The following is a 19131-nucleotide window of genomic DNA, read 5'->3' on the forward strand; positions in this document are numbered from 1 at the left end:
CTGCTAGAGTCTTCTCTCTGATTTCCCTCTTCCACTTTCTCCACCTTTTTATTATTATTTTTTTAATTTTATTTATTTATTTATTTATTTAGACAGAGTCTTGCTCTGTTGCAGTGGCTTGATCTTGGCTCACTGAAACCTCTGCCTCCTGGGTTCAAGTGATTCTTGTGCCTCAGCCTCCCAAGTAGCTGGGATTACAGGCATGCGCCACCATGCCCAGCTAATTTTTGTAGAGATAGGGTTTCACCATGTTGGCCCGGCTGGTCTTGAACTTCTGAGCTCAAGTGATCTGCCCGCCTCGGCTTCCCAAAGTGCTAGAAATATAGGCATGAGTCACTGTGCCTGGCCCACCTTTGCCTTCTTATCACCCATCCCCCACGCAGTGCAGCCAGAGGGGTTCTTTTAAAAGTTAAATCATATCATGACCCTCCTCTGATCAATACTCTTCTGCAGCTTTCCATCTCAGTAAGATCTGGCTCCTCATGTTGTACTGTTCTTCCCTTCCCTCAGCACACTCCAGCCCTTCGTGTCTCCCTGCCATTTCCCAAACATCCTGAACACGATCTCACCTCACAACTTCAGTTCTTGCCATTCCCTATGTCCAGATAGCTTCATCTTCCCACCCTCCCTTCCACGCCACTGCTCAAATGTTGCCTCATCAGAGAGGACTTCCCTGATGATCTCATTTAAAATAATATTTTTTTTTACTCTCTAATGCTGATAGACTCTATTTTTCTTCATAGAACCTATTACCACCTGACATATGACTAGACTCGAGGACTAGCACCTTCAGGACATGAACTGTGTGTCAATGGCACACAGTAAACACTCAAAAATTATTTACTGAATGAAGGAAAAAATGAATAAATGGAGATGAGTGGGTAAGGATAGTCACCCCAATATTAACAGTGATAGGTTTCAGGTGCTTTTCGTTTTTTCTTACAATTTTTCTATCACTCAAAGATTAATAAATAACAGAATTTTTAAACATTCTTTTCCTCATGAGAAATCAGAAGATTTGGCTTGTGTTTATAGGAGTCCGTGATAAGTTCATAGGAAGAAGGACTCTAAGGAAAAATGAACTTACTGCCCTTCCTTTTCATCTCAGAAATGCAGGATTATTCATAATCTCTGTAGCGTTCATTTTTCCAGAGACTTCAAGATATTACTTAGCTATTTCTCTGCGTATTTTCTAGATATGGGCAGAAAATTGAATTTGCAGGAACCCAGCTCCTACATCAAATATATGTGCCCTGCATCTGACAGTCTTCTGCAATGGAGATAAATGTGTTTGTTGTTCATGTTTAAAAAACAAACAAACAAAAAACACTAATACTTGCTGAGATAGGAAAAAAGTGGACTGATGTTTCAATTCATTTTGAAGTGCATAAAACAAATAAGATGGATTAATGGATGAAGGGAGGGATTGGTAGATGTGGAATAAAACAAGACAGTTAAGATGTTAATGGTAGAATCTAAGTGCTGATGGTATGGGTCTTCACTGTAAAATTTTTTCAACTTATAAGTATTCAAAAAATTTCATAATAAAATTTTGTGCATTAATTAAGTACAACAGAACTTAGATTGTATAAGAGGGAACTTCAAAAATTTTGTGGAAAAATGGAATTAAAAGGTAAAGGTAAAAAAATTTAAACTTTATATCTCAACATAAGCTCCATCAAATTTAAGACACTTGTGTAGGTGATAATATCAGTCATTTAGTTTATCCCTAAAGAACTGAGGGTCCTGGGAATTTAACCATGTCAATGCAGTCTTTTTTATATTATAAACTGAAGAAAAATAAGTGCCTTTTAAAGATTTTCTTTTTTAAGATTAGGAAACAAAAAGTAGTGAGAAGGAGCCAAACAAGGACTGTAAAGTGGATGCCTAATGATTTCCCACTGAAACTCTCACACAATTGCCCTTGAGAGGAATGAGCAGGAGCATTGTCATGGTGGAGGAGGACTCTCTGGGGAAGCTTTCCCAGCTATTTTTCTATTAAATCTTTGGCTGACTTTCTCAAAACACTCTCATAACCAGCAGATGTTATCGTTCTTTGGCCCTCCAGCAAGTTAACAAGTAAAATGCCTGGAGCATCCCCAAAACTATTGCCATGACCTTTGCTTTTGACTGCTCTGCTTTTGCTTTGCCTGGACCACTTCCATATCTTGTAGCCATTGCTTTGATTGGGCTTTGTCTTCAGGATCATATTGGTAAAGCCATGTTTCATCTCCTGTTACAGTTCTTCGAAGAAATGCTTCGGGGCCTTGATCTCACTTGTTTAAAATTTCCATTGCAGGCTGTGCTCTTGTCAGTAACTGATCTGAGCACAGTGTCTTTGGCACCCACAGAGTAAGAAGTGTACTCAATTTTAGTTTTTCAGTCAGAATTGTGTGAGCTGAACCAATTGAGGTGTCTATAGCGTTGGCTATTATTTAGGCTGTTAATCATCAATCCTCTTCAATTAGGGCATAAACAAGATTAAATTTTTCCTCCCAAATTGGTGCAGATGGTCTGCCACTGCAGGCTTCACCTTCAACATCGTCTTGTCCCTTCTTATAATGAGTTATCCATTTGTATACTGCTGATTTCTTTGAGGCACTGTCCCCATAAACTTTTTGCAAAACATCAGTCATTTCACTGTTCTCCCATCCAAGCCTCACCATAAATTTGTTATTTGTTCTTGCCTCAATTTTAGCAGAATTCATGTTGCTCTGATAAAGACTCTTTTAAAGCTGGTGTCTTATCCTTCTTAAGTGCCTCAAACTAGATCCTAGATGTGCTATACAAGTTAGTACAAATTTATTTTTGTGCAAAAAATTTTTAAATCCATTTGTAGTTTTTTTATATTATGCGTTTTGCATAAACTTTTTAAAGACTCTTCATAATATTCCAAGACCCCTCATAATATTCAAAGCTACCTATTTCTTTTTGATGAGTGGGAAAAAATAGATATTCTGATAAAAGCACTAATAGCGTTTTAGACATAGTAAATATTTTAGTCCATTTATTGTCTTACTTAGGATTTGCGGTTGTATAAACCACATTTATTTGATTGGGAAAAAAATCCATTTTGATCATTTGGTAGTAGGGTTTCATCAAATATCTTCTGTGCTTTAAGAGTTTATGTAAGAAACTATGAGAGTCTGTTTTTTTCCCCCAATTAGGACTTTCAAAAGCTTACTGAAAAACACCCTTCTAAACTTGACAGCCATTGAGAGCTGTTGTGCTGAACTACAATCAGCACTGTTAATAATAGCTTTTCCAGGAAAAGAATTTAATGACTATGCAGAATCAAAAACTCTAAATAAAGTATCATTGTGTATATCACTTCAATGTTGTCTTTGTTTTTTATGTAATAAACAGGCAGAAAAATTGGTCTCACTGCTAAATACTATAACCTTTGAAAACACAACTCTAAAAATATATTCATTCATTCATTCCAATGTGCCACACTGTTCGTTACACAGAGGCCATAGAGAGCTAGGAACAGAATTTCCACTAGTTTTTTTTTTCCTCTTTCTTCTGCTTCTTCTTCTCCATCTCCTTCTTGTTCTTCCACTTCTCTCTTTCTCTTTTTCTCACTTTTTTTCTCCTAATCTCCTCCTCCTTCTCCCTCCTACCTCTTTCTCTCTCCTTTCCTCCTGCCTCAGGCTGCCAGAGAGAGATGCCAGGCCATTTCTACATGCTCATTTCTGCCACTAGTGAGATCATACTGAGGCAAAATATAGAGGGATAGAGATGGTTTCTATCCCTATGTTCTATGTTCCAAACACAGAAACAAGCACCTTGTAAGTTAAAGCTTACTGACTCCTCAAGCCAATCCTAAGAAATAGGTGCATTTTACAGAAAAGAAAACTAAGATCCCAAGAAACCATCCAGGGTGACTCAGTCAGTAAAAGGCAAAGCCAGAATCATATACAAGAGAGTAGAATGTGGCAGAAAAAGCCCTGGGCCAAGAATCCCAGGTTTGAGCTTTTGAACCACTAGTCATCAGCCATGTGGCTCTGGGCAGTCATCCACATCTCTGTAAGCCTCACTACCCACTTGATAAAATTAGAAATCTAGATTCGTCATTTGTGAGATGTTTTTCTAGCTTTGACATCTTGTTATTCAGTGATGCCCAGTTTCTTTATCCACAAATCCTCTTAATCCTGCTATTCATAGACTCTCACTCCCTTTTTAGATTCATACATTGTTTTGTTTTGTTTTGTTTTGTTTTTAGAGACAGGGTCTTGCTGTGTTGCCCAGGCTGGAATGCAGTGGTGTGATCATAGCTCACTGAAGCCTCGAACTCATAAGCTCAAGCAATTCTCTTGTCTCAGCCTCCTGAGTAGCTGTAACTACATGTGCACACCATTATTTCCAGCTAATTAAAAAAAAAAGTTTTTTAGAGACAGAGTCTCTCTGTGTTGTCATACATTTTTTATGCAATAAATACTGAACAATTCCACATATATGTTGAAATTAGACAAGCTATATATACACTATTATATAGTGTATATAATCATTGAATAAATGGCATAATTAATTCGTAAGTGCTGCCTCAGCTGCAGAAAGAAAGCCATTGTGTTTGAGGATCAGGTGGTATCACACAGGACTTCCTGAGTTTCAAACAGGGAAGGCCATTTGTTAAGGATAGATAAGAATATGTCTTGGAATGTTAATGTCCTGTTGAATACAGTTTGGGAAATGCAGTCCCAGTATTCTGAAATTTGATTTTAAATTATTTAGGCATATACTGAAACACACATATAAGATTTACATAGATGCATAATAGAATCATGTACATTATTTTCCTATAAGTTTGTTGTTGTTGTTGTTGTTGATTTTCCCCTTATGCCATTAATTGTGCATCTCCTTCCATACCCTCCCACTTGTGCTACCAGGGAAATTCATATTAAAAACTTAGGACATACCAATTATCCATACTCATATAATAGTAGAAAACATATGCGTGTATTTAGATGTGCATGTACATATAGAGAGAGTTTTCTTGTCATGGATTTAAAATGGAATCATAGTATATGCACCCCTTATCAGCTTGCTGTTCTCACGTGATAATATCTCATGCAATTCCCTCTAAGGAATTTGGCTTAGTTCTAACTAAATTTCTTCTAAGTGTTTTAATAATGTTCCATAGTGTACATTGCTACTTTATTCAATCATTCCTTTTGATGGAAAATTATCTTCTTTTCATTTTTTTGGTCATTGCTAACAGTGCTGTAGTAAACACCCTACTATGCACATCCTTATGCTCTTGTGCCCTTTTTTCTTATGGGTCATATTCTCAGGGTGGAATGGAAGGCCAAAATTATATGTGTTTTAAATTTGAATACACATTAGTGAAAGTATTGTAATAATGAATATTTCCTTCAGCAATGTAGAAGAGTGGTTGCTTCCACTTATTCTCACCAGTAATGGGTGTATTGTTCCTTTTTTACCAGGCCGAGTGTTACGAAGTACTATCTCCTTCCTAATTCAATTTAAATCTTCTTAACTGCCGGTAAGCAATTTTCTTAGATGTTTACTATCCATATGATTTGCTCTTCTATAATTGCCTATTCCTATTTTTATTCATTTTTGTTTTTAAACTTTTGTTGGTCATTTTGTTGTCAATTTGTAAGAGCTCATTATATATTATAGGTAATGAACATTTGTAATCTGAGGGGCTAGCTTTATAAAAAAAATTAATTGTCTTTATCTTTTGTCATAAAAATTTTGCAATTTTTATGTAGTTTAGTATACCTCTTCTTTCTTTTGTAAATTCTAAATTTCTCATTTTGTTCAGATTTTTTCTACGTGTTATGTGCAGAGTCTAATTTTCTTCTAGGATTTTTTTTTGATATCTAAGTTTTTAAAAAAATTATTTGAAGTTTATTTTTATTTTTTTCTGGTAAAATGCTTTTTAAAAAAATTTTATTATTATTATACTTTAAGTTTTAGGGTACATGTGCACAACGTGAAGTTTATTTTTAAATAAAGTGTAGGATAGGTATCTAACTTTATTTTCTTCCAAATGAATGGTCATATTAGACAGTACTGTTTATTAAATAACCCAGCCTTTTAACACTAAATTAAAATACTAACTTTAAAGTGGAATGCATTAAATTTTCTAATGCACCCAGATATATTTATAGATTATCCATATTGTGCAATCATCTATTTGTCTGTTTCTTGATCAATATCATACCGATTTGATTACAAAGTTTAGCTAAAGATTATGATACCTGGAAAGTCAAGTCCCCTCTCACTTTTCTTTTAGAAATATTTCTTGGCCCTTCTGAAGCATCTATTTTTTCTTCCAAGAAAACATTAAGAATATTTTAAATTAAAAGAAAAAGTGAAAAATTCTATTTGGAATTGTAATAAATTTCTAATACTTTGGTAATAATTAATATTTATATAATATCAAATATTTTCATTTAAGAATACAACATACCTTTTTATTTGTTTTTGGCATTTGTCCTTAAAAATTTTCCTCCAAACTTCGTAGATATGACAATATTGTTATGTTTATAAGATATGTGCTATTTTTTACACTTTCACTTCTAAATGCTTATTATGGATAGAAAAATGTAATTGATTGTTTTATATTTAAGAAGTATCCAGCTACCTTTTAAAAATTTCTTAATAATTCTAGCAGTGTTTCTTTTGTATTTTGTCTTTTTGAGACTCGTTTGTTAGATAAACAATTCAAACTTCAAAAAATGTTATTTTTTCCTACTGTTCAAATTAATAATTTTATTGTTAGCAGTATTTTCATATTGCTACATACTCCATATCACTATTGTATAGCAATGTGATAAAAATCCCTCTCTGATTTCTGATTTTAATTGAAATTATTTTAGTGTTTGGCAATTTAGAATAATATTTGATGTGTTTTCTTTAATAGGTAACATTTTAAAGTAGCTTTCTTCTATTCTTATTTTTATTAGTACTTTACTTAGGAATGGCTGCTGAATTTTGAATTTTTCATTTTCTATTGATATAACAAAAATATTTTTCTATTTAATTGTTATTTAATGGGTTATGTTGCTAGATTTCCTGACATTAAACAGTTCATTTCTAGAATAGAATTATACTTGTGACTGGGCATGATGACTCATGCTTATAATCCCAGCACTTTGAGAGGCTGAGGCTGGATGATCACTTAAGCCCAGAAGTTCGAGACCAGCCTGGACAACATAAGAAGACCCTGTCTCTACAAGAATAAAAATAAAAAGAATTAGCTGCATGTGGTGGCTCATGCATGTGGTCCCAGCTACTTGGGAGGCTAAGGTGGGAGGACTGCTGGATCCTGGAAGGTCGAGGCTGTGAGAAGCCATGATAATGCCACTGCACTCCAGGCTGGATGACAGTGAGATCTTGTCTCACAAAAAAATAAATAAATTATACTGGATCACAGAGGGTGGACTTTATCTGCTAATATTGTTAATATTTGGAATATATGTTTATAGGTGAGTTTTGGTACAGTTTTAATTATATTTTGATATTTAAGAGTGCTAATTTCATAATATTAATTGGGTGGCATTTAATCTTTTGTTGACATCTGGAATGGTTTAAATAACATTGGAATTATTTGTTAATAAGATTAGATAAAATTCAGCTGTGAAACCATCTGGTACTGGTGATTTATTCAGTTATGAATAAATGCTTTTCTAATTTAAACAATTTTCTAATCTCTTCTTTGGTAATTAGTGTATTGATGTTTTCTTTTTCTTGAATTAATTTTGATTATTTATATATCGCTGGAAAAATGTCCCTTTACTATAGATTTTCAAATTTGATGCAATCAAATTGCATGTTATTGTCTTATAATTCTTTTACTCTTTTCTATATTATCATTGTCTCCTTTTTAATATCTTCTTTCCAGTCTCTGACATTTTGCTTTCTCTTTTCTTCTTTTAGTGAGACTTACAAAGGGTTTATTTAGTCTATTGATCTTTTCAAATAACTAGCTTTTAAATGTATCTATTCTTTCTTTTTACATTTCTGTTTTATTATTTTCAACTTTTATATTTACAAATTCTCTTTTCCTTGTTTCAGTATTTGTTATTTATTTTACATTTTAAGTTGAATGTTTAGAGTCTTTAATGTTTATCTTTTTTGAAAATAATGACTTAAGGCTATAAATTTTCCTTTGTGTACAGCTTTCACTGGGTTTTACAATGTGTTCTTTTTATTGCTTTATGTGATTGTTTTCCACTTTAATTTTGATATCTACTTTGATTCAATAATTAGCAAAAAGTATGTTTACAAATTTGTAAGTAGTTACAATATTTTGATCACCTTTTTATTATTTATATATTAAATTATTGCATTACAATGAAAATAAAATGACTTGTGAAATCTCTTCTTTAAAAAAATTTTAAGAGCTTTTTTGTGGTCAAGTATATGTTGAATTTTAGTAAATATTCGATAGATTTGAATATCTACATATAGATATAGATATTCAATTCTCCATTTAAGAGTTATAAGTGATAAAGTTCTCTCTCTATATATATTTAAAATATACAAATTTATAAATATTTATATATTAATATATTATATAACATATATAAATATATATTAATATATCTATTTTGGAGACAGAAGCTAGCTCTGTTGCTCAGGCTGTAGTGCAGGGGCTCTGTTTATTTTTAAATTGAGTTTGTTGGTTGTTCTTTTCAATTTCTCTGTGCCTTAAATTTTTTTTTCTATTAAAGCTCTGTGCTTGATTTGAGAAGAGGTATATTTGTCTGCCACGTCAATGTTAAGCACCCGTCTTCTGCTCATAGTCAGACACATTTCTCTGCTCCTATTTATAAACAGGATACCATTTTTTTTCCACCAAGGCATTCCACTTCTAATTGTCATCCCACTCACTCCACTAAAATAAATTATTTAGCATACTTTCACTTGCTTATCTTCTCTGCTGTATCCCATCAGATGAGAAATTTGGAATGTTTTTATTCCTCAATCTCCTGTCTACCCCAAACCCACCACAAGCTCCTATGTTTTGTCGACACAGTGAAACACTTTTAATTCTAGACTCATTAGGCTTTCATTTCAGTGTATCTTTTTATTTCAAGAATCCTCATTTAGCACTTAAACCCCACATTCTCAGATTTTCATTATATATTTAGATTTAAATTTATATTTATTTTTATATATAAATATAGATAGATATAGTTAGATAGCTGGATTGTGTGTGTGTGTGTGCGCACGTGTGTGTGTGTGTGTGTACTGTATTAAAATGCTCTTCAATTTCTTTGTTCAACTGATCTCCCCAGGAGCTCTATACCCCTGGGTACCTGTATCCTTTGTTCTTCTTATTTCAGGTTGTTATTGTAATGGGTTATTTTTCTTTGTGGACTCATGGGGACCTGGATACAGATTTTGGAGTGCCAGTGGTCCCCTAAGTGAGGGAAAGCAAAGCATCCCCTGCCTAACTCCCTGAGGAATTGTATAACAGGGAGGCAGACAGACTCTGTCTAAGCAATGAAAAGAACATTCCTATTCCTCTTTCTACTCACACTTTTCTATCGTCAAAAATAGGGAAGTCTCACCCCACCAGACATCCCTCCTTGGGCTTTGTGGAAGTAAGACTAAGAACCCTCACATAAGATCAAGTTGAACTTAGCTGCCTGGAGTGCACAGAACTCTGAGGCTTTTCCCAGCATTCATCAAGCACAAACTTTATTTTGAGGGTATCTATGTCTGGTTTTCAGACAAATGCCTAACCCATGTTGGGACAGAGCCCCACATTTTCTCCTCTATCAAGACTTTTTGGAACTCAATACTTTACACTCAACAGCTCACCAGCACAAATTGCTGCTTGTCTCAACATAGACAAATAAATTCAAGCTAGGAATGGATAGGAAATAAAATACTGAAATTCTATCACTATCTTTCCATAATCCTCTTAGAACAGAATTACAGATTTTTAATTAATTAATTATATGAGTGATTAGAACACCTTTAAAATGAAGGAGTAAGCAGAGGTGAAAAAGGGCAGGATCTGGTCATGTGGAATAGAATGTGGTGGAAGCTATTTTTATGGACTGCCCAAAATCCTTCAAGTAAACACTACCTTTCCTATGTCTCAGCTCATGTGATGCCAGCCTTGATAAATTACATTATCAGTTAGAAACATTTCTGTAGCAAGTAACAGAAAAATAAATATATATGGCTTATATAAAAATGGAATTTATTTGCTCATCTAACTATCTGGAGCCAAGCTGACTCTGGGAAGAATAGGAACATTGGACTTTGGACAATTACTATTCAATTATGTTATTGGTGACTAGTTTCTGCCTAACTTCTATTTTTTCTGTGGCAAAACTATTCCATCTCAAGAGTCTAAGATATCTACCCAAAACCTCAGGGATATTGGGTTTCTTGGTCATGTCCAATGGCAAAGAAGTCTTTTCCATTAGCTCACCAAGAAGAGCATGTGAACTTCTTTCCCAGAAGCTCCCAGCAAACATCAACCACATTTCATTGGCCCTATGGGGATCAATTACTGTAACGGACAAAAAACTGTCCTATTCTTTGGCTTGTACAAAAGTGATCAAGGTAACATAAAGACACACATAGTTTCCACCAAAACTATGTTTGTCAGGGTCACCAAAGATTTCTCCTTTGACAAATCTAGGGATCAATTCACGTTCCTCATTTTACTTGATTCATTAGTAGTATTTGAAACAGTTGATCATCCACACCTTCTTGAAAGACTTTGCTCCCTTTGCTTCCATGACTGTACGCTCCTGGTTTTTCTCCTACCTCACTGGCTGCTTGAGTTTAGTCTCCTTTGCCGGTTCTTCTTCAAGGTCCAGTATCTTATAGATGGAGTGGGCTTGAAACAGTTTTTAGACCTCTTCTTTTTTCTATCTATACTCACTGCCTTCAAAATCTTAATTTCATGGCTCTAAATATGAACCATACAAATATGTACAATAAACATCATCATCATCTAGAAGATACCAAATCAGTGTCATCTTTCTTATCACTAAATGCAAGAGAAATGTTATTTGATTTACTGCTAGCAGAAACCTATCATGTAGATTCTGTTATTATCCCCGTTTTAAAGGTGAGAAAATGAGACTTAAGACAATGTAAATAACTTGGGCAAGATCACACAGTGAGAAAATGATAGAGCCAAGCCTGGATCTCAACAGATACATTCCAGAACCGTTCTTAACCAGCACATGTTACCGTCTCTATGGTGTCAATAATTTCTTGATATGTATCACTTCTGAAAGGCATTTATTTGCTCATAGGTGGTAATCTGAAATTATTAGGATGTCTTGCTCTCAGGAGCCTATTTCCCTGATGTCAAGGATTTCCTAAAATTTAAAAATTTCTACTGTTTTAAATGACTTCAGAATTATCAGTAGTGAATTTTCCTGCTCCTGGGAAAATTTTAGATGCCAAATTACCATTGATTCTATTTTCCTGAAAAAAAAAATTGCTCAACACACTAAAAAGAAGAAGCCTGAACAGTCTTTGAAACATATTTCCCTGGCTTTATTTTGTTCTCAACCATCTTATTGAAATGATAACTTTGGAGAGTAAAGCATAAAAATAATAAAATAAATAAGGTGATAAAAAACAATGAAATAAAATAACTTTGCTTTCTTGTCCTCCTTTTAAAATCTGTATTCCATCTTCCCCATTCCATTAAAATAACCTCTCAATTACCAAATTCAATAGACATTTTCCAGTCTTTGTTTTCCTCAGTTTTCACCTGGTATTTAACAATGCTGATCATTCTATCCTTGAAACTATTTTCTCCTTTGACTTCCATGACATTATGCTCTTCTGAATTTCCTACTTCCATGACATTTTCTTTAGAATACTACTTATGCAAGGTATGTTTTAAGCTTGGTTTTCTTCACAGTTTTAAGTCCTCTTATCTCCCTGGATAATGTCATCCATTTAAATTGTCACTAAAAAACAAATCACCCCTGGGAGGCCGAGGTGGGCCGATCACGAGGTTGGGAGTTCTAGAGCAGCCTGACCAACATGGTGAAACCCCTTCTCTACTAAAAATACAAAACTTACCTGGGCGTGGTGGCACATGCCTGTAATCCCAGCTACTCAGGAGGCTGAGGCAGGAGGGTTGCTTGAACTTGTGAGGCAGAGGTTGCAGTGAGCAGAGATGGCGCCTCTGCACTTTAGCCTGGAAGACAGAGCAAGACTGTCTCAAAAAAACAAAACAAAACAAAACAAAAAAAAAAAAAAAAAGAAAGAAAGAAAGGAAAAGAAAAACAAAAAACAAACCGAATCAACCTAAATACCTATCTTTAGGAAGAGGTCTTCAGTCCAGCTAAATATGTATCTTTGGCTTGAGGTCTTCAGTCCAGACTGAAGTCAAGTCTATAAGTCCTTCAGTCAACATATGTAGAGCTAAGTAATCTGGCTCCCCGCGCCCTATGTGCATTAGTGATATACCACAATCTCTACCCAAATACATAAAACTACTTCCTCTGTTTTCTCACTTTCAACAGCCAGTTTGTCAGCAGTTGTTATATTGCAAGTCTGCCTTTACAGCATCATCGCTCTGGCCTTGTAGTTCAAGCACTGTTCATGTTTAGCCTGAACTGTTATAATAGTTTACTATTGGATTTTTTCTGATTTCAGACTTGCCCCTGCAATCTTTTGTCCGTATTGTTACCAGAGTGACCATTCCAAATTGCAAATCTGACCATATCATTCCCCAGATGAGTTCCTTCAGTGACTCCCTGATGGTCAGAGGGTGACGTTCAAACTCAACAAAGTCATTTGTAATATGGTTCCAGCCGGCTTCTCCAGCTCAAGTTCTTCCTCTTCTCTTTCTCCTTTTCATTCCCTTTCCCTCTCTCCTTTATTTTCTTTTCTTCTCACACCCTTTTCTTCCTCTTTTTTCACTGTTAAACTGTTCATAGTTCTTTGAAGACCATAGGATTGTTCCATAGGCCTAGAATATCTGAAACATCTTTTCCTATGTTGTTTATCCATTGAACTCCTGTTTATCCCACCAAGGTTGGCTCATATACTATGCTTAGTATATATAATTTCTCCAAACTGAGTTAATTACCTACTTTCTGGTACTACTTTTGGAACTTGCTCACACTTTATTAAACATAAAGCTATCTAGTTACAACTTATTTGAACTCTTTGGCTCTCAGTAGATGGCAAGTTCCTTGAGGGTAGTAATTCTGTTCTTATCTTTTTATTCCTTATCACAGTGTTCAGCACATTATATAAAGTCAAGCTTTATATAATTTGCTAACCTGGGCTTAACAGAAAGTGTAAGTTAGAAAAATTCCCTTGAAATATTAATAGCACTTCTAGAAGTGATATTATACATTTTAATATCCCCTTACTATGTACTGAGCAGTCACTTATTTAAGTGCAGCCTTCTATTAAGTCTAAGTAATTTTCACCCAAGTTAACTATATAAGAAGTCACATTTTTTATTCCATGGCATTAAGACAGCATTTAGTATGACTAACAAAGTACATATATTATTTTGTGCTAAAATTCTTAAATTTTTGTATGGAAAAGTCACTTCTGTTTTCTCATGGAAATGACAGCAAAGGCAGTGCCATCTGAGGTAACATTAATAGCTGAATCCAAATAAATTAGATTGCATTATTTTGAAGAAATATGTTTCATATTCTTGAGACATCTATTTTTGTAGTTTCAAATTTATAGCATATATAGAGATTATTTAATAATGATGAGAATTAATCCTGATTGTTATTGGAAATAACTCAGTTAAGTTTAGCTTTTTAAAACAGATTTAGCAACTGCAGAAAAATAAAACTTGCGTTTTGTTTTTGTAGTTAGGGGATACCAAAAATTAATTGCTGTAGACCTTGTCTCCCAATAGTTCTTTTTTTAATTTCTGTCACCTCCCTCAAACCTTTAAACTTGACAGAAATAGAATGTGGTGAAGATTTTGCTTCCCATGAATAAATAAGATTTTTATTATATGCTAATTGTTATCCCTTTTAGTGCTTGGTCTAGATGGGAAAGACTTATAAAATTTACTCCTGTGTAACTACTTCTGCCCTTTCTTTAAGTCATGAGCTGTTGGTATATATTTTTTATTGTGGTGAAATTCATGTAATATAAAAATAACCTTTCTAAAGTGAATAATTCAGTGACACTTAGCACGTTTACAATGTTATACAACCATCAGCTCTATCTAGTTCCAAAACATTTTTATTGTGCTAAAAGGTGACCCTCTACATACTAAGCCATTACTCTCCATCACTCACCCCCTTATTCCCTGGTAATTCTGTTTTCTATAGATTCACCTATTCTGGAAGTCTCATATAAATGGAATCCTACAATGTATAGCCTTTTGTGTCTGGCTCCTTTAACTTAGAATAAAGGCTTTCAAAGTCTATCCAGTTTGTAGTATGTATCAATACTTCATTCCTTTTAATGACTGAATAATATTTTATTATATGTGTATATATCACAATTTGTTTATCCATTCATTTGTTGAACATTTGAATTGCATCCACTTTTTTGCTTTTGTGGATAGTGCTGCTATGAACATTCATATAAAAGTACATTTTAAGTACCATTTTCAATGAGCTGGCCTATTTTTGACAAGTATATAAGAGTAAGTTTCCTGACTTTTTGAAAGCTATTTGAAAATGTGACTGAATATTATAGACAATTTTCCTATCTTGGGATGTATCTAAAGAAACCAAATTTTAAAGCTTTGAGCACTTTTTTTCTCTTGAAACTGACACTTCTGTTTCTTACAAAAAGTGTCAGGATTGATAGTCATGGGGGAATTCAGTTCAACTGTTCATATTTGTTGAATCAATCTCTGTGAAAATTAATTTCTATTATATATCAGGTACTGAATTCAGTCGGTAGTATAGAAACAAATTTCACTTTCAAAAAAGCATATAGATATTCAGAGAGATAGTCAAACAATGTATGACAAAAACACATTGGTATGTGACCATGCCTGAGAGTTTGCCCAGGATGCTACAGAGCAACAAGAGGGAGCACCTCATCCAACCCAGGCAGCTCAGCCAGACTTCCAAGAGGAGGGATCTGAACTCTTTTCAAATATTATGAAGGTAAAGTACAAATTTCCACAATAAATTCTTCTTCTGTCTTACTCCCCAGAAGTAGATAATGTATGCTTCTGGGATATTTTTGTGTACAAAAAAAGGCATACATTTGGGTTGAAAAGACACACAGACAAATGTATCAGTAGGCATATAAATTTTAAGATGGAATCAAAATATTCATATTGTTTTGTAAATGCCTTTTGCACTTAACTATTGTAATTTTATTCCTCCGATACCGATGAGCTGAGCCTGAAAATGTATAAGTTAGTCTGGTGAATAAAATTGTGAGGATATTTTATACAAGCAACAGCAGGGGTAAAGGTGTGGAGATGAGGAAGAGCACTGTATATCCTACACCTCTAAATAATTCAGTCCTTTTGGAGAGGGAAGCAGAAACTAGCATCTAAACTTGATAGAGCTGAAAGTGGAAATGACTGATGATTTTAGATAATCTTTAACTAGATTTGAATGATTTTATGATGATTAAACTCTACTTTTTAAGTCTTTGCATTTTCCTTTTTTTCTTCTTATGTCTCCCTTTCAGGTTCTTAGTGAAGCCTCATCTAAAACAGATTTTAATTTCCCCCAGAAACAACTATTTCACCTTGTTAGTTTACTTATCCAGGCATGGCCCTGAATTTTGTGCAATTTCCCAAAACTTCAGTCTAGTTCAACATTGTGTGTGTAATGATGATAGTCTAAGCACTGTGACAAAGTCCGGGTGATAAATGGATACATGGAAAAAAATCCATGTCTTAATGATATAAGATAATGGAGGATCTGTAGATATGGATAGGGAGATATTGTATAGATAATTTAGAACTATACATCATGACCCTCAGCCCTCAAACTGTTGAGGCCAGGGAAGCCTTCTTGGAATAAACGAATACAAATTATTTAAGACAAGAAGTGTGGGCAAACATTTTAGGCAAAGAAGCAAAATAAAGAAAGCTAGGTTTAGAAAAATACAAGCAGTTTCATCTTTTGGAGCATAATATGGCACATTGTGTTGGAAGAGGCAGAGGTGAAAGTGAAGAAGTGGTGATCATCATGTGCAGTGTTAAAGAGCTTGAACTTGATAAGAAGCCACTGAAAAATATTTAAAGGAGATAGAAATGGTTGGAGAGTGTGGATTTGAAACAAGCAAGATTACAGTTGGGAAGACAAGTTAACAGGCCATTACAATACTCTGGCTGAAAGATTACGGGATCTGAACAATAGCAGTGGATGGGAAAGGGCTGGTGAGAAGAGAGCTGAATTAATAAATGTCTTAGAATTAAAATCAGAACTTAATGCTAAGAAGAAGAAATGCTAAGAGGATAGAAGAAACAGTGGATGTAACCTAGATTTGTACTTTTGGTGATGGGGAAAATGCCTGTGTTGAGCATTCAACTCTGTTTCCAATGAATATGTGGTTCAGAGACTTGAGGGCAGGTTAAAACTGGAGAAATAGCCTGGGCAACATGGCAAGACCCCATCTCTACAGAACTGCTTGAACACAGGAGGTCGTGGCTGCAGTGAGCTGTGATTGCATCACTGCACTCCAGCCTGGATAGTTGAAGCTGTCATGCAGAGAGAATCTATGGGATAAAAAGGGTTGAGAATAGAAGTATGGAGCAGAAGAGTAGTTAGCTTACAAAAGGGAATGTCAAATAATGACCAGAATATTAAAAATAGAATCAGGAGTGAGTGTCATGGAGTGCAGTAGGAGGATAGTAAAGCACCACAGAGAAGACCACTTAAAGACTGAAGCCCAAGAGTTATCTCTTGGATATTCCCCAGTTGCTGTGAATTCTTAAGTGAATTATAAATAGTATAAGGCCACAAAAACTGGTAATGAAATGATAAAAATAATAATAAGAATAACTAATGTGACGGTTAATTTCATGTGTCAACTTGACTGGCCCATGGAGTGCCCAGATATTTGGTTAAACATTCTGGCTTTGTCTGTGAGGGTGTTTCTAAATGAGATTAATGTTTGATTCAGTAAACCGAGTAAAGAAGATTAACCTCCTGAATGTGGTTGGGCCTCACTCAATATATTGTAGGCCTGAATAGAAAAAAGTAGCAGAGTAACAGAGAATTTGCGCTTTGCCTGTCTTCAAGCTGGGACATTGGTTTTCTCCTGCCTTTGGACTCTGACATGAACTGGAACTTACCTCATCAACCATCACTTCTCCTGGTTCCCAGGCCTTTGGACTTGGATTGAAACTATACCATTGGCTTTCCTGGATCTCCATCTTGCCCACTGCATATCTTGGAATTTTGCAGCTTCCATAACCATGTCAGTCAATTTCCTACAATAAATCTCTTTATGTCATTCAGATATACATGTATGTCTTAGCACTTCTGTTTCTCTGGAGAACCCAGATTAATACAGATTTGGGTACAGAGAATGAGGTGCTACTGTAACAAATACCTGAAAGTGTGGGAGCGGATTTGGAACTGGGTAATCAGTAGAGGCTGGGATAATTTTGAGGTACATTCTAGTAAAAGCCAAGATTGCTGTGAAGGGACTGTTAAAGGTGATTCTGTTGTGGTCTCAGAAAGAAAAGAGGGGAGCTATACAGAAAGCTCTCATTTTCTTAGAGAATACATAATCATCATGAACAGAATGTTGGTAAAATATACATGATAAAGGCCATTTTGGTGAGGTATCAGAGGAAAATGAGGAATATGTTATTGGACAGTGGAGGAAGAAAGATCCTTGTTATAAGGTGGCAAAAAACTTTACTGAATTGTGTTCATGTTCTAGTGTTTTGTGGAAGATGGAGCATGCAAGCAAAGAAATTCATTATCTGAGGAAATTTTAAAGCAAAGTGTTGAAGTAGTGGCATGGTTTCTCCTGATTGCTTATACTAACATGCAAGAAGAGAGAATTACTTTGAAGAAGGAATTGTGGAGCAAAAAGAAACCAGAACTTAAAGACTTAAAATATTCTCAGCCTATTCATATTTTGAAAAATGAGAAAGTGTGTTGGGAAGAGAACACTAAGGGAGGGGCAAAGAACCATTTGATAAAGAGATTAGTATGGGTGTGAACTACAGACCTAATAGCTACTCTAGCAGAAGCACTTCCAGTTTGAAGGAAATAGAGATGGGTTGAAATAAAGGATGGCTGTCAAACTTACTAGATCTTACAGGACCAGACCATAGAACCATTTGGCTGTCAACATACACCGTTCTTCAAGACAAGGGAAGAATGGCATCAAAGGCAATTCAGAGATCATCAGTTCTGGCTCCTCAGTTTTAAAGGGTGCATGTGGGGATATATTCTCAGTTTTGATAGTCCAAATGGTGACCAATCAGAGCCTTGGGGGCATGACTCCTTCCTGGCAGAGCTGCAGAGGTTGGCCCACCACCCCAAAGGGGCTAGAAGGCAGGACCACCACCCCAGCAGGTCCAGAGGGGAGGGCATCAAGTCCAAGCAGATTATTCTTGAGGTTTTGATCCAATAAAACTTGGTTTGCTGAGTTTTGGACTTGCTTTGGACCTGTCACCCCTTTCTTCTTTCCGATTTCTTCCTTTTTAAATGGAATGTCTATCTTATGCCTCACCCAATATATACTTTGGAAGGACACAGCTTGTTTGGTTTCACAGATTCACAGCTGGAGAGGAATTTTGCCTCAGGATGAATCCTGCCTTGAGCCTCACCCATTTCTAGTTTAGATGATATTTTAATAAGACTTTTAGACTTTAGACTTGAGAGTTGATGATGAAATGAGTTAAGACTTTTGGGCTGTTGTGACAGAATGAATATATTTTGCATGTGAGAAGGACATGCTTTTTGGGGTGCCAGGGTGGAATGTTATGAACTGCATATTTTTATTCCCCCCCAAATGTATACATCGAAACCCTACTCCCCAGTATATTTGAAGGTGAGACCTTTGGGAGGTAATTAGGTTTAGATGAAGTCATGGGGGTGAGGTTCCCATGATGGGATTAGAGGAAGAGATCAGAGCTCTCTCTTCAGCATGTGAAGACACAGCAAAGAGGCAGCTATCTGGAAGGTAGGGAAAGGGCTCTTGTACTCAGACTTTTAGCTTCCAGGACTGTGAGGA

The sequence above is a fragment of the Pan troglodytes genome, chromosome 3 (assembly GCF_028858775.2).
Source record: "Pan troglodytes isolate AG18354 chromosome 3, NHGRI_mPanTro3-v2.0_pri, whole genome shotgun sequence".
Taxonomy (NCBI): Eukaryota; Metazoa; Chordata; class Mammalia; order Primates; family Hominidae; genus Pan; species Pan troglodytes.